Source organism: Peromyscus californicus, unplaced genomic scaffold, assembly GCF_007827085.1.
Source record: "Peromyscus californicus insignis strain IS unplaced genomic scaffold, ASM782708v3 Scaffold_7__1_contigs__length_154581171, whole genome shotgun sequence".
NCBI lineage: Eukaryota > Metazoa > Chordata > Mammalia > Rodentia > Cricetidae > Peromyscus > Peromyscus californicus.
In genome coordinates this window covers 82,304,941-82,330,894 of record NW_026294595.1, presented here as the reverse complement: position 1 = coordinate 82,330,894, position 25,954 = coordinate 82,304,941, and the positions used below count along the sequence as shown (strand labels likewise).

At 40.0% G+C, this 25,954-nt stretch overlaps 1 long non-coding RNA gene across 10 annotated transcripts in view; it reads left to right on the top strand.

Annotated features, from left to right (window-relative positions):
* The window catches only part of LOC128100763 (uncharacterized), a 151,682-nt gene that overhangs the window by 71,832 nt on the left and 53,896 nt on the right, over positions 1-25,954 (top strand). For 3 of the 10 annotated variants that reach the window (XR_008214915.1, XR_008214914.1, XR_008214916.1), the window contains exon 5: positions 23,316-23,511. The exons of 6 other annotated variants lie outside the window; for them this stretch is intronic. This is a non-coding gene — a long non-coding RNA (uncharacterized LOC128100763). One more of the 10 variants, XR_008214923.1, reaches the window with a different exon arrangement.

Genomic DNA, 25,954 nt, shown 5'->3' with positions numbered 1-25,954 from the left:
TCTTAATTATGAAGTGTACAGTAAAAATAAAAAATATTCGTGATAATTTTTCGGGCCTTATTGGGGGTAAAATATTTACTCTAACGGATTATTATTTTCTTGATTGGTTTTCATTGAGGTCCACTTAGAGAAACAGAAACAGGAGCTGAATGCAGAAGCACATATATATAACCTCAATGCCTAGAAATAGTGAGGCCAAGGCCAGCCTGGGCTATAAACCAAGACCTTATTTCAAGAAAGAAAAAAGAGAAAAGGAAATATAGAAAAAGAGAGAGGAGGAAGGAGAAGAGAGAATGGAGAAGAGAGAGGAGGAGAGGTGAGGGTGAGGAAGGGGAGGACAGAGGATGGGAGAGGAGAAGAGAGGAGAGGAGGTGAGAGGAGGGAAGGAAGAAGAGAGGAGAGGCCATCTAAAGAGACGGCGTTGATCTCAGAAGTTGGTTACTAGGTGACCCAAGAGCTTAAATGACAGTAGAAAACAACAGGAGAGATGGTTCAACAAATAATAGTACTTACTGCTCTTGCAGAGGACTAGGGTTTGGTTCTCAGCACCCACATGGTTGCTCACAGCCGTCTACAACTCCTGTTCCAAAGGATTCCCGTGCCCTCTTCTGGGCTCCCTAGGCACAAGGTATTCACATGACACACATACATTCACGCAAAGAAACATTCCTAGACATAAAATTTAAAAAAAATAATAAGTCTCTTTTTTTTAGGCCAGTGGAGCAACAGCAAGTCTATGGGTAGATTAGCAGCATAAGGGAGCTACTATCCATGTGGCAATAGATTGGATAATCTTTGAGAACAAGTAGGTTTCAAGAGGCAAGGCCTGGCTGAGAATCACACCAAGGGGTTCCAGGAGAAGGCTAGAATTCTGGTTTAGTTGCTATAAGAAATGCAAGAAGAAGCTGAGGTGACCAAGATCCAGAGTTCCCATCTTTCATTCCCCCTACAACTTGTTCCCAGAATGTTCATTGGCCAAATCTACCATCCTAGGAAAATGTAGATCTCTCAAAAACAGCTTGTAGAGAGAAGGGGAAAGAAATGAATCAAAGAGAAAAAATAAATCAGTTGGCTGCTTATGTTAAGCAGAATCTATATATATTTAGAGAGCACAGACTGGGAGTCTGGGGATTTAGCTCCATTGATAAAGCACCTACATACCATGCATAAAACCAAAACTTTTCTCCATCACTGCATAAACCAGATGTGGGGAGGCATGCTAGTAATATCAGGTCACCCTCAGCTACAAAATTAGTTGGAAAGCCTAGAAAACATGATACATCACACTCTGACTCAGAGAGATAGAGAAAGAGAGAGGTAAAGAAAGATGAGATAAAGATAGAAAGAGGGGGAAAAGAGAATAATAATAGCCTGCATCTAGTTTCTAAGCATGTACCTACCACTGACAACTCTACATACAACAATTTATTTAATATCTACTAATTAAATTACTCATTTAGTGCAAGGTAGTGTGTCAGACACTTTCACACTCTACTCTGATCCTCTCATAGCAACTAACTGTAGTGCTCACAACACAATGATGTATCTATCCTTTCTCTCATATCCCACTTGAGAGGAGTCCACCAGTGCCTAATTATGTACCATCACTGGATGAATGCTCCAAAGGACATTAACACGTAAATTCTCTCTCTCTTTCTACCAGTAAGGACTATGCTGACATGCTGTTGACAAGTCTTCCCAGTAAATGATCCAACAATGTCAAGTAATCAGTTGCCTTGAATAGCAATAGTTGGCATCCCTCTTAATTAAACTCCCGCCTTTCCTGTTTCCTTCTTTCTTTCCCCGTGTTCTGCTTAGAGATTCCTCATGTAGCAGCATATAACCTTTACTCCAGTTTTTGTTTTCTGGGAAAACACAGTGTGGCATTGGTAATATTGAAAGAACAAAGTTAGAAGTCCAGAGTGAGTGGTTTGAGTCAGAATATACCTTGAAATAGCTATATGACTTCTAGAATCCTTTAGCCACTTAAGATCTAAATTTTATCTATTTAGTCATGATTATTTATTGAAAAGGTATTCTAAACAAAGCATGGTCCTAGATATTATGATGAAAATTTGAAAAGACTTTGATCTTGGCTCTCAGGGACTTTACATATTAAGGAATGACAGACATGTGTACCTTACCCAAAGTATAAGATAAGATCCCATGTGTAAGATAAGAATGTCCTCTACATCTCAAAGTGTCAGTGGTTTACAGTTCAGACTTTTCACATTTCAGATACACCTCAAATTTTTAGTCTTCAAAGATTTTAGATTATTCACATGAATGGACCAATGTCACAGTATAGACTAGCTTGAATTCTGAATAACAATTTCCCCAAATAATATATTTCCTAGTATTATTTAAAACTGATAAAGTCCCAAGTCATGCCTAATACAACCACACTTAGAAGTATATTCTAATGAACAAATCGAGGGCATATACAAAAATCCATTCACATGAATTTCTTTCATTTAACTTTTTATTGACTCTTTCTGGATTTCACATCATGCATCTCGATTCTACTCATCTTCCTGCCCCTTCACATCCACCCTCTGTCCTTGCAACCTTCCCCCAAGATAAAAAAAAAAAGAATAAAATTTAAAAGAAAAGAAAAGAAAAATCTCAATGTGGAAGCTGTAGTGTTGTCCAGTGAGTCAAACAGTATACTCTTTAGTCTGTACATCTTACTTGTAAGTGTTCGTTGCAATGAGTCATTGGTCTGGTTCAAGACCTCTGGTTTCTGCTACACTATTGATACTGTGACCTCACTGTGACTCCTCTTGGATATTCTGTTGTTGTCCTATGTCATGGAGAGCTTGCAGCTTTGGGTCTGCAGTACTGGCCCCTTCACATGCTACAGCAGATCATAGATGAAGTGGATGTTGGGATGGGCCAACTCATAGCCCCGGTTCTGGGCCTGGGTGGTTGCAGGGTTGGTCAGCCCACCAGCTCTCCCTCAACACCAGAGTAGGCTCTCCCACACCATCCTGGCTAGCTCATCTTAGGCAGCAAGCAGCAAGGGGCTGGGCCAGTTCTCCTGCTCTCATGCCCTCAGGGCCAGCTCACCTACACTCATACCACCAGGGCCAGCTCTACTGTGTTGCCCAGGTGAGGTGCAGGGCCCACTCTGCTGAGTGCTGCAGCTGGCAAGAGGCAGGACAAGCTCTCTTGCTCTCATGACCTCAAAGACAGCTCTCTCACCTGCCACAAGCAGTGAAGGGCTGGGGAGGACCCTCTCTTCCTTGCCCAGGAAACCACTGTATGGTAGAAGAGGGACGGGGCAAGATCTCTCATGCTCATGTTCCCTGGCCAACTCACCTATGCCCCTGTCGATGGGGTTAGCTCTACTGTGCTATTCAGGTGAGGTGCAGAGCCCACTCTCCCAAGTGTGGCAACTGGTGAAGGGCAGAGTCTCGCCTGCTGAATGTGGCAAAGGGGAGAAGAAGGAAGGGCATCTTTCCCTCATCCTCACCATTGCATGGCAGCGAGGGATGCACAGCCAGCTCTTTCACTCTCACGGCCTCAGGGAAGATTCACCTCCACCCCCATCAGCAAGCTCAGCACTACTGTGCTGCCCAGGCAAGGTGCAGGGCCTGCTCTGCTGAGAGCTGCAGTTGGTGAGGGGCAGGGCCAGTTCTTCTATTCTCATGACCCAAGGACCAGCTCTCCCCACCTACCACAGGTGGTAAGAGGTGGGGGTAGCAGCTCCCCCTCACTCACCCCACTGTCTGGCAGATGAGGACAAGGTCATATTCCCCAGGCTCACATTCTCAGGGTGGGCTCATCTGTGCCCCACAGGGTTAACACTACTATACTGCCCAGGTGAGATGCAGGGCCTCCTCTCCCTGGTGTTGCAGTTGGAGAGGAGTGGGTCAGCTCTCTTGCTGTGGGATGGTCTTCTGTATGCTGTGAATATGTGTTGCTACCATTGGTTAATAAAAAAAAAAAAAAAAAAGCTGCTTTGGGCTATGGCAAGATGGTTTATAGCCAGGCTGGAAATCCCAGCAAAGAAGCAGGAAGAAGAAAGGCAGAGTCAAGGAGATGCCAGCAGACTGGTAATGCCATGGCCATGTGGCAATACATAGATTAATAGAAATAGGTTAATTTAAGATGAAAGAGCTAGCTAGCAAGAAGCCTGAGTCATAGACCAAACAGTTTGTAATTAGTTTTAAGCCTCTGAGAGATGATTTTATAGGCTGTTGCCTGGGCAGAACTGGGTGGGACCAAGAAACTTTAGTCTACACTCTCCTGCCTGCTGCAGGTGGTGAGGAGTGGGGAGGATATCTTTCCCTTGCCCATGCCACCACATGGCAGATGAGGGGCGTTGGGACCAGTTCTCCCACTCACACCCTCAGGACCAGCTCACTTGCACCCCCCACTAACAGGGTCAGCTCTGTCGTGCTGCCCAGGCAAGGTGCAGGACCCACCCTCTCAAGTCTTGCAGTTGGTGAGGGGCAGTGACAGCTCTCCTTAGTGTTGCAGCTGGTGAGGGGTGGGGCCAATTCTGTACAGCCCTATCCTCTCAGCCTTCAGTGGTAACAGGAACCATGGACATCAACACAGACCATGGCTGTGGCAGGGTCAAGGGCACAGACATAGCCCTTGGCAGCAGTCCAGGATATCACCATGACCCTGGGTGGCAAGCAGGCCACCCAACTCAGCCTATTTCTCACTGCCTTCACCTCTTTGGATCTGCCTCTCTCCACAGGACCTGAACCATTCTGTCTCTCTCTCTTCTATGCCCCACCCTATATGTGCTCACCATAATAGAGCCCGACTTCCTGGTACCACAAGGCTCCTGGAAAGCCTGTGTTGTCTCTACCTGACCGGAACTCTGGCAAGCCTGTGGATCTTTGTCTTCAGGGTGCTGGGCAGGCTCCTGTTGTCTCCTACCAGTGGTGGGTAGAAAGCATCAGGCAGGCATGTCTGCATGAATTTTTATAACAGAACATTTTATAAAGAAAAGACGTTGACACTAAAACAATGTCCAAATAGCAGAAAAATTCCCACTAACCGCTTTTTGATGGGATAGTGAGCAACCTCAAAAATTAATAATAATGTTTGTTTATGGCATAAATGAATATTGGAGATAATTTGAAATGAAAAATGTTTTATACTTTAAGTTAATAGGCAAAATATTCTATATCTGTAAAATTACATGTGTGGTCACAAACCTGAAAAGAAATGTTGGAAAATGTTAAAATTTGTTGCCTATGGATGGTACTTACTCCATGTATCCTTTTTTTTTCCTACAAAGAGTTATTTTTGAGCATCGAGGCCTAACAGGGCTAAAATAAAAAAATAAAGTAATCTAGGAGTCAATTTACCCACTCAGGCATTGCTAGGAGGGGAGTGACAAATTATTATTTTTATACTACATGCTTTCTTGTGTTAATTTACTTGGAACTAGCAGTGGTATTAAATATTTTCTCCACACATACAAAAATCAATAAGCAAAAGTGAAACCCCCCTCTGTGTTATTTCACATTAAACCCCCATTTTTACAAAGAATGTTTGCAAAGTAACAATTTTGATGTCCCTTGGAGCTCATTCAACTGAGATGCACCCTGAACAGTGAAATGTTTCACAAGCTGCAGTGGAAGCTAATAGGGTATGGAGAAGATGTTTGGAGAGGGGAGGGTCTTGGCTTCAAATCCCAGAATCCCCCCCTCCCAACAGCTTTGAATTTGAGCCTTAGGTTCTTCAAATGCAAAATGGAAACAGTAAGAATGGTGGGATCCACTCTAGTCTGCTAGGTCTTTTTCAACATTTTGAAATATGAGGAAAATAAAGAGGACTAAATATAGTTTTCAAAGTGAAATACCAGTGGAAGGCTGAAATGTTTTTATACCTACAAATACGATAATTCACCCAAGTTCATTGCTGAGTGATTCCAATTTGAAACAAGTCTTTGTTTTATTTTGCACAAATTGGAGTATTATTCATGGTTTGTCTGTTTGTCTATTTATTTGCTTGTTTGTCTGTTCGTTTTAGAAAAGGAAATGTTATCTGTCCTAAGGGCAATTTTACTTCAGTGTACCGTTCCATGTTAGAAAATTCATTTTCTGGATTGCTGCAAACCACTGCTGAAGGATGCCGTTAAACAATTCTCAATCCACGATGCTGCATCAGCCTCTACCACAGTGAATCTCTTAAGTGTAAAACTTCAATCTCTTTCCTGTCACGGTAGTACTATTATGCAATGTGGAGCATTAAAGGGAGAAAAAAGAAGGAAAGAAAGAAAAAAGTAAGCTAATGTGTTCCAATAAAAGTTCAAAACGCCCCAGAGAATGAGTCTGTTCTGACGATAATTTCTTATGTAAATTGGCTGTTTATCCAGAGGAAAACAAGCAATTGAGTGAGCATTGAAATAGAAATCAATATGCAGACATTCACGGACCTATCTAAGGTCATTCATTACATAATGGAGCTGTGAAGACTGCTTTCCTCTCACTGTGGTCAGTGTGCCTACAGCCTGGATTTTTCAGTTTCTTCTCTGCAGCTTCAGTTTGGTTCCTGCCATAGAGGAACAAGATATGGCCTTCCCCCCTGGCTTAGAACCTTCTCTATAGAGAAATGATAACTGGTCGGGGAAAATGTCTGGAGAATGGCAGGCAACAGGAAGCTTTATAGCTTCAAAAAGGAAAAAAAAAAAAGCAAAACAAGGACTATAGAAATGTTTCTGCAGAAACATAAAACATCTAATGAAAATTCGACAGGGCCCAATGTCTCTGAAGGGAAGGAAACTGGAATAAAAAATAGCAACACACAGTGATTGGCACCCACTGCCAGCCTTGTACCACATTAAGGTCCCACGATCTTTGCAAACAGGCCTCTGAGGGGAATTGTATTATTAGATGGAGAGAAGTAGAACTGGGTGTCCTGCTGGGTCATGGTCCCTCGAGATACCAACCAGTTTTTTTCCTTGGCATCAGGGAAAATCACACATTTTTAAAGTGAGTTCATATTGCTTTTCTTTTTAAATTATACATTATTTGGAACGTCCCAGCCTTTAAACACCAGGCCAGTCTCTGTTCCCAATTAGAAGTTGCGAAGCCTGTACAGAAATGAATTCAACCCTCCGCTCCTGACCGATGAAGGGAAGGGAATTAAAGCTATGCAAGTCACCTCTCATTTCCCCAGCAGACCTAGCAGTTTAGTGTTTTCTGACCTAAAGAAAACCAAACACAAGTAAAGCAGAAAAAAAAGAAGTAATTCTAGCCTCGGGGCACAATTATGTATCACGTAAGGTGAGGGGTGAGTAGAGTAAGCAGCAACAGGGTCAGAATATTGTTGCACCAACTGTGGACACAGCAGGAGAAGGGCCTGCCGGACACAGCTAATCCAACCACAGACAAACACAGAAAATGAGTGTTTTCACAGAAGGCAGCTGAGGGGTTAGCTCTGTCTGTTTAAGACTTATATAAACAGTGGGTCCACCAAACCCAACTGGGTCACTTGAGGAAATATGTCTGATGAAAGGACAAGGCTAGGCAGGCACAGAGGCCTAGAGTTTACTCCAGAAGATGAAGAGAAAACAGCCATCCTCATCTGCCTGAACAAGCGGACAGGCACCTCTGCTCAGACGTGTGGAGGGAGGGCACCTGGCCTCAGGAAAGGAAAGGACTTGGCTTCCCTTAGATTCTAGTATACCTGGGGAACAAGCGGAAGGATAGCTGTTGACGGGAGTAACACAGCAGGTGTGTGGCCCACGAAGATTCCAACTTGTGGTTTATTTCCATTTTGACTCAAGGTCAGAGAGTCAAAGTTTATGTTGCTCTCCAAGGCTGCATCATAGGATGTTGTGGCCAAAGGCATGCTTACCAGGTGTCTTACGCTTCAAGGCCTAATTACAAGAAAGCGTGGTTACCAGGTGTTTAGAGAATTAAGAAAGGGTCTACACTTGTTTGTACTTTGTACTTTGATCCTAAAAGGGGGAAGTCTTTTGCCGCTTCCCTTGCCAGTATATTAAAAAGCCCATTAGGAATAAACTTGAGGTGACTGGGTATTGACCCAGGGCCCTCCCGAAGCTATCCCATGCCTCTGTCTTTTTCTTCATCTATGTTTATATTTCTTCCTATTATTTCTTAATTCCTCACTCCTCCACTCAAGAAGTCGGGGCTGGTCCCCGGCAGTGGCCCTGAATCAAAGACTGGCTGTTTGATCTTGTTCAAATGTCTCTATCTTCACCCCACAGTACACCTCAGTCTTTGCTTGCTCAATGTCTTGAATTTCCCAGTTTGCCCCTTGATTCCTGATGTTAACCCATGAAGCTCGGTGCTTTTAACAACTCTGTCATTACCTGTCACTGCCTGTCAAAATGTTGTCCCATCCATCACCACAAATAAGAGATTCCTTAACACCCCTCCAGGCCCAGGCTCCCAGAGTAGATTTCATTCACACCTGCCCTCCTATAAGCCCCTTCTACTGGTAACTTTAGCCAACTATTGTCTTGATAGCCTTCAAGAATTTGTACTTCAGAGATGTGAATACTGCAAGATTAATTTCCAGACATTATTAATGAGTGAGTTTAAGAAGCTTCCAAGACCTCTCTCAAATCCAGCTGTTCTCCTTCCCCACTGTGCAGTTCAAACCACATAACACCTTATCATTATTAGTCCAAAAGCATCCTCCTATCTCTTCTCCATTCCTCCAGTCTCACACAGCACCTCCACAGATCTATTTATACAACATAATAAAGTAGTTTTCCTACAATAAGCCCTGACTATATCAGTGCTCTGCCAGAATTTTATCAATGACTTCCACTGTTCTCAGGAATATGTCTCAATAGCATATTAACGCTTGAATTGTTTCTTCATGTCCCCTGTCTGTTCTTCAGCTTCCCACCCTCCTTCTCCCTCACCTCCTCATTATATTCTGTTGTATACCACTGCAGCAATCTAGACACTTCAGAGATGACCTAGTGTCTGTGTCCTCACAATGCTCTTTCCTTTGACCCCTTCTTCTCCTGTCTTTAGCATGCAGTAAACTTGCCATCACCTAAACATTTCTGTTCCAGATCTTCAGACATTCGAGGGGAAAGACAGACAATGTGGGAAAGGGGGGGGGGGCGTGTCAGGAAGGAAATATGCTCACCTGTTTCTCAGGACTTATCTGGTACATGATAAAATTAAACACATACATGTGTTAGGGATATGCTGCTGAACATAAAACGCATCCATATTCCCTGGAGAATGTAGTTTCTACCTCAGTCTACCTTCAAATTACAGTGACAGAAGCCACAAAAATGTCCCTAGTGTACTAATTCATTAAAAGGACAGTCTCTTATCTGAGTTCTTCCCTCTTATCATCTAAACACGTTCCAAAAGCCCCACAAACTGCCACACATTAAATGTGAGAAGACTGTCACATGAATTTGAAGGGGACTCTGTCCAAACCTTCAAACCATCCCAGAATGCCTTACTGAGAAGATTCTATACTTGCAATATTTTTCAACCACCATTTCTTATGATATCTAACGATTTCTTTATCGACTCTTAATGCATCATTCCATTTATTGTCTCTGGGACCCCAAATACATATATGTTAGATTCGTCAACCATTGTTTGTCTCTGTTCTCCAGATTGAATCATTTTAATTGCTTTTTTGACAAGCTCATTGACACATTTATTTTTTTTTCCATTCTACCATGAAAACATCCTTCTTAATTTTTTAGACACTATTTTTTAACCCTAGAGTAGGAGATTTTTTTTTTGTGTGTGTGTGTGTGTGTGTGTGTGTGTGTGTGTGTGTGTGTGTGTGTCATTTGCTTCTCTGCTGATGTTCTCTGGGGATTTTCTTTCACTCATCTGGCATATATTTTCTTTTCCAACAGTGAGCATATTTACTATAGTTGACTTAAAATTGTTTCCATACTGGCTGTGGGACAATATACCGAGCAGAGAAGTTGAGGTGGAAGTGCTACAAGTTCCAGGCAAGCTAGGGCTACATTGCTAGTTTGTGTCCAGATGAGGTACATACTGAAACCTTATTTCAATAAAAAAAAGAGAGAGAGAGAGCTGACAACATAGCCAGATTGTGTACAGTTTGCCTACCATCCTGGTCTCCTTCTCCGATGCCACAAAATAAAAGAACAGCAGCAAAATTCTGTTTGCTAGTGTTGTGGACTATTCCTTTTACACTGTGTGAAGATGTGTCACTGTGATTGGTTTAATAAAGAGCTGAATGGCCATTAGCTAGGCAGGAAGAAGATAGGCGGGACTTCTGGGAACAGAGAGCTCTGGGAAGAAAAAAGGTGGAGTCACCAGTCAGACACAGAGGGAGCCAGAGATGCAGGAGGGGAGGTAAAAGCCACAAGTCATGCAGCAACACCAACATGAAGAGAAATGGTTTAATTTAAGTCATAAGAGCTAATGAGACAAGCCTAAGCATAATTAATAATAAGTCTCTGTGTCATTTTTGTGTGTGTGAGCTGGCAGCCAAAGGGAAAAAAATCCATCTACAGATTATAACATTAGAATTATCACTGAGCCATTCTTCATTGTATGTCATTTCTGAAATGGTCTCATTTTCCTATTTATTTACGTATTCAATGACTATTTTACTGCAACTGGACATTAGAAATTATATGCATGCTGCAAAGATTCTAAAATGTTCCCACAAAGAACATGATTTGTTTTGAAATGGACTACTTATTGGGCTGTATGCAAACTGTTAGGTTCTCAGACTTCCACAATTCTAAACTTTAGAGTTAGCTAACTACTTGGGAACTGCCCCATGTTCTCATGTCTCAGGGTTCATTTAAAGATGTTGAAGGAGTTTGTTTATAGAAATTTGGCATCATCTTCTCTGGCTCTATTGTCTTCTGGGATTTGCCAAAATGGTGTACTTGCTTCTAAAACCAGTAAGATGGTGGGCTAATATCAGATATCAGAGTTGCAATGACCCTACAAGGGACTGATTTGACCTGCTCTCACATTAAAACCTCTAAAAGCCAGTTCATTCAAATGTTTTTCTTTTTCCAAGGGTTGACTGCCTCAGTTATCTACCTGTTCCTTTCCAGTGGTTCCTTTCCAGTGACTTTCCTGTGTGTGTGTGTGTGTGTGTGTGTGTGTGTGTGTGTGTGTGTGTGTGTGTGAGAGAGAGAGAGAGAGAGAGAGAGAGAGAGAGAGAGAGAGAGAGAGAGAGAGAGAGAGTGATATGCAGTTTTATTTGCTATCTACAGCAGGACTGGTATGAAAATAAACTACTTGAACATACTTAGTAGCAGGACCACTGAGAAATGAGCTTTAGACACTTCCAGGAAGAACGATAATTAATCATTCAGACATCTGTGGGAAAGAATTGCAGAAGGAAAGGATGGGGCATACATATGTACCTACACAGACTAGGAGGAGAGCTTTCTCAAAGTGCTTGAGCAATATAAAGGAGACCAGTGTAGATAAGGTATAGCAAATGAGAAGGTGGGAATGGGATCAGGCCAGAGCTAAAAAGAATAACTTGCCTCCAGCAGTTATGCTAACATTGTTTTGAAGTTTAATGTCAGAAGTCATGGGAAAGTTTCAAACAGAGAAATGCCACAATTTAACTTTCATTTTAAAATAAGTCATTTATAGTAGTAATACAAAAATATAAAAATGAAGACATCATCCAGGAGGCTCTTCTAAGACTAAGGTAAATGACTTGAATCCAAATGGACATATTGTAGATAATGTGAAAAAAGCCAGACTCTGCATGTAGCTGAGGTTGGAACAAAATGATGCAACAAGACTTAGGATTTGGGGTGTGTCTTAGGTGGTTTCTATTGTTGTGAAGAGGCACCATGACTGTGGAAACTCTTATAAATGAAAACATTTAATTTGGGTGACTCACCTACAGTTTGGAGGTTCAGTCCATTATTATCATGGCAGGATATGGTGACATACTGCTGGAGAAGTAGCTGAGAGTCCTACATCTTGCAAGCAACAGGAAGTGATCTGTGACACTGAGAGTAGCTTGAGCATAGGAGAACTCAAAGCCCATCCCCATAGTGACGCATTTCCTCCAACAAGTCCACACCTCCAACAAGGCCACATCTCCAAATAAGTGCCACTCTCTTTGGAGGCCATTTTCTTTCAAACCACCACAGAGTGTGAAGGCAAAAGATGATCTTGTGATGTGCAGTTTAATAAATGAGAAATAATGAATGGGGAAATCTCAATGGGACCTTGGATATTTAGGCCTGATATGTTCGGTAGAAACTCCATGGCATAATCAAGACAGAAACTAGAGCTTGAGAGAGAAGCTACACCTGGTTATAAATTATGAAATTACCTATGAATAGAATAATGTTCAAAGTCAAGAGACTATACAACATCACCAACAATGATCTAACTATTGAGGGAAAACATCTAAGGATATTGTTCTGTGGATTCAGCAGCCACACATAAGAAGGGGAAAGAACTCTAGAATATTCCATAATAGTAAGAAAGGAACCGGAAGAATCAAGTCTAGAAGTGAAAAGAAGTGTCAAAATATTCTAGAGCTCTGAGTTAAAAGTCAGAGACATGGAGGAATTCAGACTATACCTTGACCACTTAATTGAATGGTCAGAAGTAAATATTTAATCCAAAGTTTCAGTTCCCTTCTGCAGAGACTAGAGATACTAATTCTTACCCTTAAGGACATCCAAGTATCAAATGACAAAGCATACATGTCAACATATAGACAGATATTATTTTATAGCAACAAGTGTGAAACAGAGTTACAGTAAGGGAAGGAGGCTACGATGTTGAGAAGATGTCTCTTAGTAGGCTAGTGATATCAGCATTTTTGAGTAAGGGGTATAGGCTCAGGTAGATCTTGAGTTCCTGAATGTGGGCTTTTTCAGTCCCCAGATCAATACATTCATAGGCTAATTTGTGAAGCTTGAACCTTTTGCAAAGCTGTAGAAACACAGTTGAAACAGAATTAGGATATGAGACCGTATCTAGAAACTGTCTACAGTATAAATGCTCACAACATTTTGGATCCTCCATAAATGTCTGGTCTCTATTCCTTCCATCATTTCAGCTTGATTTGGGTCCACCATCACAAGGAAGGACACAGAAAGTAGGAGACATCCAACAGTGCAGATGCCAGAAACCTATCCCATTCAGTTTCTTCCCTGAATTTGTAACCTTGCCCAAGTTACTCAACAATGCAAGGCCTCAGTTTACTTGTCTATAAAATGGAAATAACAGAATGTATTCACAAATCATTTTGGTAGAGACAGGGTTTACCATAATTTCTAAAGAATGGAGTGAGATAATGCAGGAGGAAGTATACAGCGTAAACACTAATTATTTCCAACTAATAACATTATTCCTGACAATATATTTGCCAAAACAGTATATAAAATAATTAATTCAGAATGCAGCCATGTAGTCTGAAGAATGATTGATTTAATCACACGCAGCCATGGAAGGGAAGACAAAACAGGCAATGCCCTGATTAAATTCATGTTGTTGTTGAAGTTGTTTCTCAGCTTCTTCAGAAAAGGACATTCATTTTCTATTCTTTGTGTGTCACTTTGAAAAGCAGTGAGCTCTGAAATGAGATATGTCATTGTATTTCATGATGCAATGCAACTTGCTAGATTAAAACCAATCTTGGGTGAGTCAGTGCAAGAACACTGCGTCATCCAGACAATTTTATCTCCTTATCAGGGAGGAAACAGAGAACAGTGTTTCTGAGATCCTCGGGTTGTAACTGAAAATAAAGGCAACTTTAAAACAAAAAGCACCTGTTTCTCTGTGCATGAACTATTTTCACTTCAAATGTGAGCAGAATATTAAAATGTAGATTCTGATATCAGACCAACACTAGGTCTAGATTCTAGTCCTGTTCCTTGCTAGTTGTGTGACCTACAATCTATTTATCCACTGCATGGCAGAGAAAGCTACTATCCATCCAAGATGCTTTTCTTTCATTTTTTTAAGTTACTGTTTTATCTTTGATCATTCATAAACACACAAAGACTTTTGGAGGGGTTAATTTCATTTTACAACTCTCAGGTCAAAATCCATCATGGAGAGAAATCAGGAGAAGAACACAAGGCAGGAACCTGGAGGCAGGAACTGCAGCAGAGCCCATGGAGGAGGGGTGCTTACTGAATTGATCCTCAGCCTGCTTTGAGTTCATATGTGCATTGATCCTGTTGATTCAGAAGACCTTATTTTCTTGGTGTCCTCCTCTTCCACAGGGTTCCCTGAGCCCTAAGTGGAGGGATTTTATAGTGATATCCCATTTTAGGCTGAGTGTTCCAAGGTCTCTGACTTTGTACACAGTGTCTGGCTGTGGGTCTCTGTACTTGTTTCCATCTGCTACAGGAGGAAGCTTCTCTTACAATGACTGAGCAAGGAACTGATCTATGAGTATAGCAGAATGTCATTAGGAGTCCTTTTATTGCTATGGGGATTTTGCTTGTTTGTTCTGTTTTGTTTTGTTTTGCTTTAGAATAGTAATAGTAGTAGGTTTTACCCTAGACCCCTGGGCTATCTAAGCAGTGTCAGACATGGTTTCCCTTGCGTGAAGAGGGCCTTAAATCAAATCAGATATTGATCAGTTACTCCCACAAGTTTTGTGCCAACATTGCAGTCAGGACACCATTGTAAATCAAAGGTTTTGTGGCTGTGTTGCTGTTTACATTTCTCCTCTGGTAGCATACAGAGTATCTTCCTGTACCAAAGATTCTAGCATGTAGTAGTGAATGCTCTGTGTAGGCACCAGCTCGACTTCTTCAGGTTCAATGAGTTGTGTAGGTGTTGTCTTCAGCAATGAGGCCTTGCTGTTTGTAGAGAGCAACCTGTAGTCTTGGCAGCAGCATGGGATGTTTGGGATTTCCCCTGGGACCCTTTCGGCCAACAACTCAATTAGATGTAACCCAATCCTGGTACTGGAAGCTTCTTGGGGTGACAAAAGATGGACAATTGGGATTCTCTTCCTCCATCTATAGATCATCTTCATAGATTTGTATATTTTAGGAAGCTTCTACTGTATTAGGTTTCCATACTACCCCTCAAATGGCCCTTAATTTTATCTGTCTCTCCTCGTGTTCCCTCCCTCATCTCCCTCTTCCTTCCACCTCTCCACTTGATCCTCCCATTCCAATCCCCTAGCCCCATCCATTCATAACTATGTTTTCTATTTCCCTTTCCTGTGGAGATCTATCTGTCCTGGCTTTCTAGTCCCTTACTCTATACCTAACCTGTGTGGGTCTATGAATTGCAGCTTGCTTGTCAATGACTTAATAGCTAATATCCACATATAAGTGAACATATACCATATTTGTCTTTCTGGGTCTTGATTACCTCACTAGGATGATTTTTGTTTTGTTTTGATTTTCTAATTCCATTCATTTACTTGCAAATTTCATGATTTTATTTTTTTTGACAGCCAAGTAATATTCCATGCATAAATGTACCACATTTTCTTTATCCATTCTTCTGTTGAGGGACATGTAGGTTATATACAATTTCTGGCTTTTATGATGATGGCTGAGTAAGTAACTGATCTATGACTGTAGCAGAATGTCATTAGGAGTCATTTTATTGTTACTTTTTTTTTTAGAGCAGTAGTATTTAGTTTTACCCTAGTCCCTGGGTTGTTTAGTCTCAGGTTCTTGGTCACTCAAGGAGTGCCAATTATAGGTTCCATCTTGTGGAGTGAGCATTCTAATGACATTCTGCTATACTCACAGATCTTTCTCAGCCAACATCAGTGAGCAGCAACGAATATGGCTGCGCTAATATCTCTATGGTAGGATGAAGCATCCTTTGGATATATGCCCAAGAATGTTATAACTGGATCTTAAGGTAGATAGATTCCCATCTTCCTGTGGCATGGTCACAGTGGTTTCCATAGGGACTACACAAGTTTGCACTCCCACCAGCAATGGATGAGTGTTCTCCCCTTACTCTACATCCTCACCAGCATGAGCTGTCACTTGTTTTATTGATCTTAGCCATTCTGACAGATGTAAGATGAAATCTCAAAGTAGTTTTGATTTGCATTTCCCTGATGACTAAGGATGTTAAACATTTCAAGTGTTTCTCAGCCATTTGAGTTTCCTCTTTTGAGAATTCTCTGCCTAGGTCCGTACCTCATTTTTAATTGTATCATTTGTTTTCTTGATATCTAGTTTTTTCAGCTCATTGAATATTTTGGATATTGCCCGCTATCACAAAGGTTCTCAACCTGTGGGTTGTGACCCCTTTGGCAGTCAAACAACCTTTTCACAGGAGTTGAATATCAGATATTCTGCATATCAGATATTAACATTATGATTCATAACAGTAGCAAAATTACAGTTATGTAGTAGCAGCGAAAATAATTTTATGGTTGTGGGTCACCACAACATGAGGCACTGTATTAAAGGAGCACAGCATTAGGAAGGTTGAAAACTACTTGGAGTCTATTGGATGTAGAGTTAGTAATAATCTTTCACATTCTGTAGGCTGCCACTTTGTCTGAATGATAGTGTCCTTTACCATACAGAAGCATTCCAGTTTCAGGAGATCCCATTTATTAACTATTGATCTTAGTGATTGTGCTAATGTTGTCCCATCCAGAATGTCTTTTCCTGTGTCGATGAGTTCAAGGCTATCCCCCACTGTCTCTCAGGTTCAGTGTGTAAGGTTTTATATTGAGGTCTTCAATCCATTCGGAGGTGAATTTTGTGCAGAGTGATAAGTATGGGCCTATTGGATTCTTCTGCAGGCAGCTGACAGTTTGGTTAGTACCATTTGTTGAAGATGCTGTCTTTTTTCCTGTGTGTATTTCTGGCTTCTTTATAAAAAAAAATCAGGCATCCATGGGTGTGTGGATTTATGTCTGGATCTTCAATTCTATTCCACTAATCAATAGATCTGTTTTTGTGCCAATACCATAGGGTTGGTTTTTTTTTTTTTTTTCTGTAGCTCTCTCTGTATTACAACTTAGAATCGAGCATGATGATATCTCCAGTGGTTCATTATTATTCAGGGTGTTTTAGCTATTTTGAATGTTTTGTGTTTCCATGAGAAGTTGAAAATTGTCCTTCCAAGATCTATGAAGAGTAGCATTTGAATTTTGACAGGGATTGCATTGAATCTGTAGATTGCTTTTGGTAGAATGGCACTTTTTAGTGTATTTAATCCTTCAGATCCATGAGCATGGGAGATCTTTTCATCTTCTGATATCTTCAATTTCTTTTGCAGTATTTTAAAATTTTTATCATACAAGACTTTCATTAGCTCAGTTAGAGTTAGCTCAACATAATTACACTATTTGAGGCTATTGTGAAAGGTGTTGTTTCCCTGACTTCTTCCTCAGTCTGTCATTTGTCTAATGGAGGGCCACTGATTTTTTTCTTTTAGTTAATTTTGTAACCAGCTACTTTGCTGAAAGTGTTAATCAGCTGTAGGCATTTTCCAGAAAAATTTTAGGGTCATTTATGTGTACTATTATGTTGTAGAATATTATATTAAGATGTGTTACTTTTGCTTATGTTGCATTTGTTTAATTCTGTGAAGCTGTGCTACTTTGCTAAAACACCTGATGGTCTAATAAAGAAGTGAAGGGCCAATAGCAAGGCAGGAGAAAGGATAGGTGGGCCTGGCAGGCAATATATAGAAGGAGAAATCTGGGAAAAAAGAAAGAAGTAGCCAGAGGAGGAGGAGGACATCAGGGGCCAGCCACCCAGCTACACAGCAAGCCATGGAGTAAGAGTGAAAGTAAGATATACAGCAGAAAGGGGAAAAGCCCAGAGGCAAAAAATAGACAGGATAATTTAAAGTTAAGGAAAGCTGGCAAGAAACAAGCCAAACTAAGACCAGGCATTTATATTAAGAATGAGTCTCTATGTGTGATTTATTTGGGAGGTGGGTCATGGGCCCCCCAAAAGAACAGAAAGAAACAACAGCATTATCATATCATATCATCTATAAATAAAAATACTTCCTTTCCAATTTGTATCCCCTTGAGCTCCTTCAGTTGTCTTATTGCTCTAGCTAAAACTTAAAGTATTACATTGAATAGGTATGGAGAGAGTGGACAATCTTGTCTTGTTCCTGTTTTTAGAATTTTTACAGCAAAATGTTCTTCTCTTACATCCAGAGGGCAAATGTTCTATTAAAAGGCAGCTACACAGCCAGCGAAAACATTTTCATGTCTTAATTAGACCTGGAGATGGACATGTAAAAATTCTGCTCAGGAGAATATGGGTAAAATTGATAGAAATACCAGCCTATAAAAAATCATCCTCAAATTCGTCTACATTCTCTTCCCCATCGTCTAGCTGGATGTTGATGTCCAAGGCCACAAACATGTCCTAATATTGAATGATGGTCCCTTTATCAGCATAGGTCTCTGAATGACTGTGTGGTTCACACCCCAACCCCACACACCAATTCCTTCCAGGTATCAATAGTCTTTTCCTGAATTCTGACTGTATAAAAATGATGAACATCTGTTGAGGGGAACTACTGTGACTTCAAGGTTTTCCTGTTAAAGCATTTAGTATTCTCTAACAAATGTATACATAAATGTAATGCGTATGTTTCTCCATCTGTACAATAGAAGAATAATAGCAGCTATTCCTGATTGTGACAATTAAATAAGATAAGCCACTTAGCACAATGACCAGATCCTAGTTGGTTCTCAAAAATATTAGTCACTGTATTTAGTAATGCAATAACTACCTTTTTTTGTTACTGTGACAGAATCTCCAACAAGGACAGCTTACAAAATAATGTACTTTGGTTCAGAGACATACAGTCCACTATGGTGGGGAAAGTACACTGGGCAATTGGGTTCTTCAGAGCAAGGGTTGGGAACTGGTCATATCCCATGGGAGAAAGGAAGCAGAAAGCTAGAAAGGAATTGGAGGTGGGCTATAACTCTCCAAGACTGGCCCTACTACCCTGTGTCCATTAGTGAAGCCTCACCTCCTAACAGTAATAGAACCAACCAACACACTGCCACCAGCTAGCAACTAAGTGTTTAAGACACATGAGCCTATAGGGAATATTTCCCATCAGTAAGACAGACACTTTTTTTTTTTTTACTGCTATAGAAATAAATATAAAACCTTCACTCCAGCCACCTCCACAATAAACTATTCTTAATTGATAAGGGCTTTCATAATCATTGGTTTCTTAACATTTAAAAATGTATGATACTACTACTATTTTCAATTACCTGAGTTTTTATTAATATCATCATATAAATAATCTTCCCTCCTTTTTCCCATTATACCTGACTTGTAACAGCACATATGTTTTTACATTAATGTAATCCACTGTCAACCATCCTTAACATTTTTTCTGCTAATAAAAGAAGTGATAAGAGATACAAGTCTGCTGCAAGCCATCATCCAAGACCAATAAGCAATCTTCAGAAAGCCTTTGAGTTATTTAGAAGACAATGGCACACAAGAGATACAACCTGAGACACTTGTCTTCATTACTTACTAAACATCAAGGTATTATTTAGTGCTGCCTCAAAGGCTCATGGGCAGATGCTGCTTAGTGGTAAAGTGCTTGATTAGAATGTCAAGACTTGGGGCTTGGTGCTCATTGACAACAAAAATAAACAAGAAAAAGGAGAAAAAGACAGAAGTAAAAGCAGTTAAGATGAATCTCAAGACATGAACATCATCATGTCTATTTCAGGGACGAATGATCTGGGAATTCAAAAAGGAAAGCAGTGTGTTAATCTAGGATGGAGTCAGTATTCAAAGCCAGCTTTGATTTAAAACTAAGTGCTTTGATTTTAGTTAGCACTTCTCATCAGGCCAGGTCTGAGAATCTCTGCCCGGCTTTTGACTTACATGAGGAAAGTCAATGTTTGTATGCCGAGTGACTTTGATTCCACAGACACTCAGATGGGCTGCCTTGCCTCTTTGTATTGAAAGTGCCCCAAGATACCATCCTTCTTGGTTGTAATTCATACATAGAGTCCAAATCATGTATCTATACTCACTATACTCATCTACATGTAGATTTGGACAGCTGGACTTTTCTTTTTCTTTTTTTTTTTTTTTTAAGCCCTGGCTGTCCTAGAACTCACTCTGTAGACCAGACTGGCCTTGAACTAACAGAGATCCTCTGCCTCCCAAATGCTGGGATTAAAGTCATGGGCCACCACTACCTGGCTTAGCTTGACCTTTCTAAAATGACACTCTGGGCAATCAAGGCACAATGCTGGCAATCTGAGTCCTTCCCCCTTCCAACTCATGCTCTCTATGCTGGTTTGCTGATATGGAAACTCTCACAAACTTTGATAATTTCTCATTACAGAGCAATATTTAAAATCCTCAAATTGACAAGCCCTAGAGTGGTAAAATGCCCCTCTTCCACATTACTAATTCCTCAACTCAGAGAAGGTAAGTGAACTTTTGAACTCTTAAGATGAATGTCATAGTCATTAATGATGATTCCAAACTGGGGCTAAGGCTATGGTAAGTTAATGATAACCAAATGACTCCAGTTCCCTTTTGTTTCCCCAACCAGGGAATGACAAATGAGAAATGAACAGTTTTTCTGAAACCTGTGCAACATCCATGCTGCCACATCAATGTTCTTTTTGTTTTAAGAACATGTCCCTAGATGAGTCATGGAGCCTTGAAAAGATGAGCAATAGAAGAGCACCATGGCCTACCAGGGCAATTATAAGAGAACCAATTGAGTCAGGGTAGGGAATCCACAGGCTCTAACAGCATGCTCACCAAGCCATTGCCATTTACCACTTGTTTTACCCTGGGCAGGTGACTCACCTTCACTGTAGTTAGTTTCCTGGCCTGTAAAGGAGGGTTCTTCATGTGTCAGCTCCAGGACAGACTTGAGGGATAACTAAGTGTAAATTGCTTTGGATAGAAACTGTGAGCCGCTAGCTTTGGCAATAGCATCTTCCAAACTGACCTGTCCACGGCCCTCCTCCACGCTCTCTGTACCAGCACCCTTCTATAGCTCGAATCTTTCTTCCTTTTTTTTTCCTTCTCTTCTGCTCATGCAGGGTTCTGACTTTGCGCCCTACTTTATTGCCTATCATTTCCTTCTCGGTAGGGTACCATATTAAATGAATCGATGCCCCCAGTCTTCCTCTTTCTCTCCCCTACCAGGTATCAATAGTCTTCACTGTATAAATAATACAGACAGTACCTCGGCCAAACAGAAACATTAATTTGTTCTCAAACATATATATTCCTTATTCCCTCCCAAGAAAGTGTTTCTTTATATTTGACTTTTGGTTTTCTGTTTCAGGCTGGTTTCATTAGTTGATGTTTCTCTCTTACTTGCCACAGGCAATTTGATTAAGATTCTCTACAATTTTGCTTCTGTGCTTCCTCACTTGGACTCTCACAAATTCAGTTTCCTGTTCAAGAGCACAATTCTCCAAGCAGTTAATAGATGGTTGCAGACACTGGAGAATTGCTGTTCTTTCAACCTGTTAGCTGATCCATAGGACTTCATTTTACTCAACTTTCTTTAACCTACTAACCCTTATAAGGCCCCTCCACTTTTCTCACTTGTATTTATCCCCATTGCCGGCATGGCACATCCTTTCTGTAACTCCTAAGTTCCCTCCAACATATCTCCCTATTAAACGCTTGAAGTTGACAGGAGATTCTTCAAACTTCTCAGGCATGGAGTAAAGACATGCCTTGTTACAAGTGTCATTTCGACTCTTCCTGACAACATAAGGACAGTCCTATTGACTTGCAAAAGAAAGCCTGTCCCCATTCTCAAGCAGAAAATTGTCTCTGGGTGTTCTGTATAAAAGATGCTTTGTGTAATTGGAAGAAGAGATGAGAATGAATAGAAATTCGAAATGCATTCTCTCTTGCTACATATCTTATTTTATTCAGCATATAATTAAGGGAAGAACTTGGCACTTATCTCTGAAAGAAAGGATAGAACTCCTCAATGAATTTTGAATATTCAGCCACCAAGATTTCTGTTTCTGAATGAACAGCTTGGTTGAGATTGTGTTCGTGTACATTGAAAGCCACTCAGTGAAGCCTAATTCACAGTTATCAGAGTTTATGCCCAGCACACATCTTTCCCATTTTGACTATGATGCAATGCAAAGAGTTTCTGTATTGTTCTAATAGAGTAAATTCAATCTATGAAAACATTTAAAATATGCTTTTAATTGTTTAAGATAAAAGGGATTAGGAGCAATTGCTTTTTATATATAGTTTTTTTTCTTTGTATGACAATTTGATTCTGACAAACTTAGTCTCTAGAATATCTACTTGATCATCACCAGAACTTTCTTAGAAGTAAATGAGAAGGTGCATGGAATTACCTGGGATAAATTCTATCACAGAGCAAGTGCTCAGTGAAATCCTGAACTGAATCAGTTTTCGCCTGACTAGTCCAATCGCAAAAGGAGATCTTCTTCTTCCCTACCCTGATACTTCCCTATTTATAAGAGTTCCATCCTTCAGAGCATCTCTCCCCTCTTTGGAGGGGGCAGTGGAAGTTGGAAGATGAGAGCTTCAGACATGGTCAGGAAGTAGTAGTGACTTTTATAAGGTCAAAACCAGATAGAAATAGGTGAGATCTATATCAAAGTGTTAAACGGGAGTCAGAAAATCCAACAAGGCATGTGTAGAGTGTAACTCTATCTCTGTAATGATTTAATATTCTTTTCAGTATGAAAGCCTACCAGACAAAGGAAAATAAGACCATATTTCATAGTGAATTTTGATATCTTATATCCCTATATTGGGAGATCCTTCAATCACCCTCAAAGCAAAACCATAGCTGCAGCTTAAGCAAATCACAACAGATTTATCTATAATATCCTGAGAACTTCACAGTCTGTTGCCCTATTTAACCTTCTAACAGCATTCACTTGCACAGATTCTAAGACGTATCTTGAGTCAGAGAAGGAGGAACTAGAGGTGATTCATTTATTATATAGACACATGGGATCCTGCTGGACATCATGGGCAATGTTCCTTCATTGACTCAAATTTTATAGTTAAAAAAGCTCCTTCCTCTAAATCTGTTCCATTGATACCATAGTAATGGCCAAGAAACACTGATCACTAACTCCTATTTGTTCTTTTTTTAAATAAAAAAAAGAAAAAAAACCTATTAGTCTTTATTTAACCCTGACTTTGTGAGGTTGGTTTCAAAGGGCCACAGATAAGTTTCATCTCTACATCAACATCCTATTCTAGTGTGGCAGAAAAATAAGTGGAGTCTGTTTTCCTACCTATTAAATCTAACCTTGATTACATAGCTTGCTTTGGTGAAAGGACAATTAGAAAATACTACATAGGCAGAAGAAGGGGAAAGTACTTGATTAATATCTTGTGTTTTCTCCTGCTGCCCTGAAAGCATGCTGGGAAAGCCCGAGCTGGAGTATGAGTGATAAAGAGAAGTCGGCCAAGATGGAGCTCACTGACCTCACCAGCCTGACAGCTATTGTACACAGGAAGGGGGCTAATAAGTGCTGACTTTCCTGCCAGCTGTCAGTAGAAGAGATGTTACTTCAAGCCACAACATTTTGGAGTGGTTTCCTTTGTAGCAACAGGTAACAGATATTTCTGGTTTGATGGTCCCTCATCAGCCACCTTCTACAGATAATAAAAGGTTTGTTTTTTAATTGAAATTGATCAGATGGTGAAGATAATATATTTATTAATATAATTATGTTCCCATGACTGTTTGTTTGTATGGAGAGTTTAAGATAAGTAGATAAAATGCAATAACTAGAAAATGGAAACAAATAATAGGGAGGAGGTGAAAAAATAAAAATGAAAATAAATTTTAAGATGAAATAAAAAATACAATATGCTGGGCATAAAGGACTGTAGTGTGGATAGGATTTATCCAACTCTTCTTGAAGGTCCTTGGTAGACAAATGAAAAGCTACATATTTTTCAACATCGACCAAAAGTAAACATATCAGTTCTTTAGGATAAACAGAATATTTACCACACTGAATTCTCATAATTTGAAAATATGAATTGTTTTTACAGGAGACAGGAAGAGTCATAAAGGAAGTGTTTCCCTCAAGCCCATCTAGTATTAGGATGTAATAACTTTCCAAAAAAAAATAGTTAACATGGAACCAAAATTTGTGAAGAAATTTTTCCATATGCTGCTGAAATTAATATTCTTTCAAAAATATTTAAGATTCTCAAAGTGTGTGTTTATGTAGGAAACATGAATAGTAGTGGGAACAGAATGAATCACAATTGGTTTTGTGAGAAAAATGTAAGGGTTGTAAGAATCAAAGGGGAGTTGTTTGTGTCCACTCAAATACATCAATAAATAGAAAATCAGCCAGGTAATTCTGAAGAGTTCCTAAACATGACAGCCTGATAGTAATAGTCATGAACAATGGTCAGAATCATAAGCCTGAACAGAAACCATCATACAAAAGTACTTCCACAAGGGCATATGCCCTTGTCCTCTGATTGACAACCTACTTCTTAATAATCACCATGACCAAATATTTCTTTTTAATTCTGCTCATTTGTGCCTTTAAAAAGTTGCCCCTTACTTCAGCCTTTGAATATGCCTGGGATGCAGCATGACATGCAGATTCACATTGCATTGTTATGAAATTCCCCAGTAAACTTCATCTCAGAGACTCTCTGAATTTTCTATTTTTGAATTGGCAGTATGAGGAGTGAATAGCATCAGGAATCAATAATTAAAAAAAAAAAAACTTGATCACTCAGTACAGACACAAGTCTCCTCTTCCTGGCATAGCTCATCTTTAAGGTTTCTGTTAGAGAAAATGTAAATAACATTCCCAGGTTTAAAACAGGAAAATTAGAATCTGAACCCAGCTCTTTCCAATTTAAAATCCAATGTCTTGAAAGCTGCAGTGATACATCAGTAATGATTAGAGAATGAAATCATAAAAAGATACCAAAGAACATTTTGAATCTTCCAATACCAGTCAAAGACTGGAGCAAGCCTGCTCTTCAGAATGGTCTGGATTATTTATTTGTTATTTACTTGAGTTGACACAGTAATTTTGATTCTGATAACTCTCATGTTTCTTTCACAATATCAAATCTGATTCATTTTATTATAACTGATATTCATGTTTCTAACATAAACATACACTTTGAAAATCTTAAGTTTTTTGAGAGAATATTAATTTTAGCAGGTTATGGAAGAATTTATTCACAAAACTTTCATGTTATATCTTTCTTTTTTGTGGAAGGCTACAATATTCTAACACTAGTTGTCAGGTGGGCTTGGGAAAACACTGCCTCTTACATCATTTCCTGTCTGCTGTAAAAACTATCCACATGTTTTCTTTAAATGTTCTCTTTATCCTAAAGAACTGATATGTTTACTTTTTGCTCATGTTGAGCGATAGATATGTCTCTATTGGTGAAATTATTAAGGCCACTCCACGTAGTTAAAAGGAGATTTATTTAATGGCGTAACTTACAAATTAAGGAATAGGTAGGTCGCGGAGTCTGGGGAAGGCGTATCACAGTCCAGCGGTGTTCTCTGGAGCTCTGCTCGGTCCACCTCTCCAGTCCAGGGTCCCGCAACAGAGAGAGCGCCCGCCGATCCAGATCTCGGGTCCCCCGGTGCCTCCCTTGGTCCCGCCTTGTAGGCGTGACAGTTGCCGAAGTCTCAATGGGGGTTGGAACTTCCAGATCAAAGCTGGAATGGCTACCCACTACATCTCCCCCTTTTTGTCTAAATAAGAAAGTTCTAACCTAATACAAGACTATATACAAAGGAATGGTTATCAAATATTGTCCAGGAATAATGAGGGATAATGACCTAGATAAGATGGAAGTACAACCAATGCAAACAATATCAAGCAAGAAACACATACTAAAGTCCAGAGAAGTTTAGAGCATAGGTAAATGGCATGTTACAAAGATCATTCCAAAAGGTGTCCTATCCTAAAGAACCTGAATCTAATACTTAATATGTTCTATCTACTAAGTTGTAACTATAACTGCTAGTCTTCAATCCCATCAAAGACCTGAGAA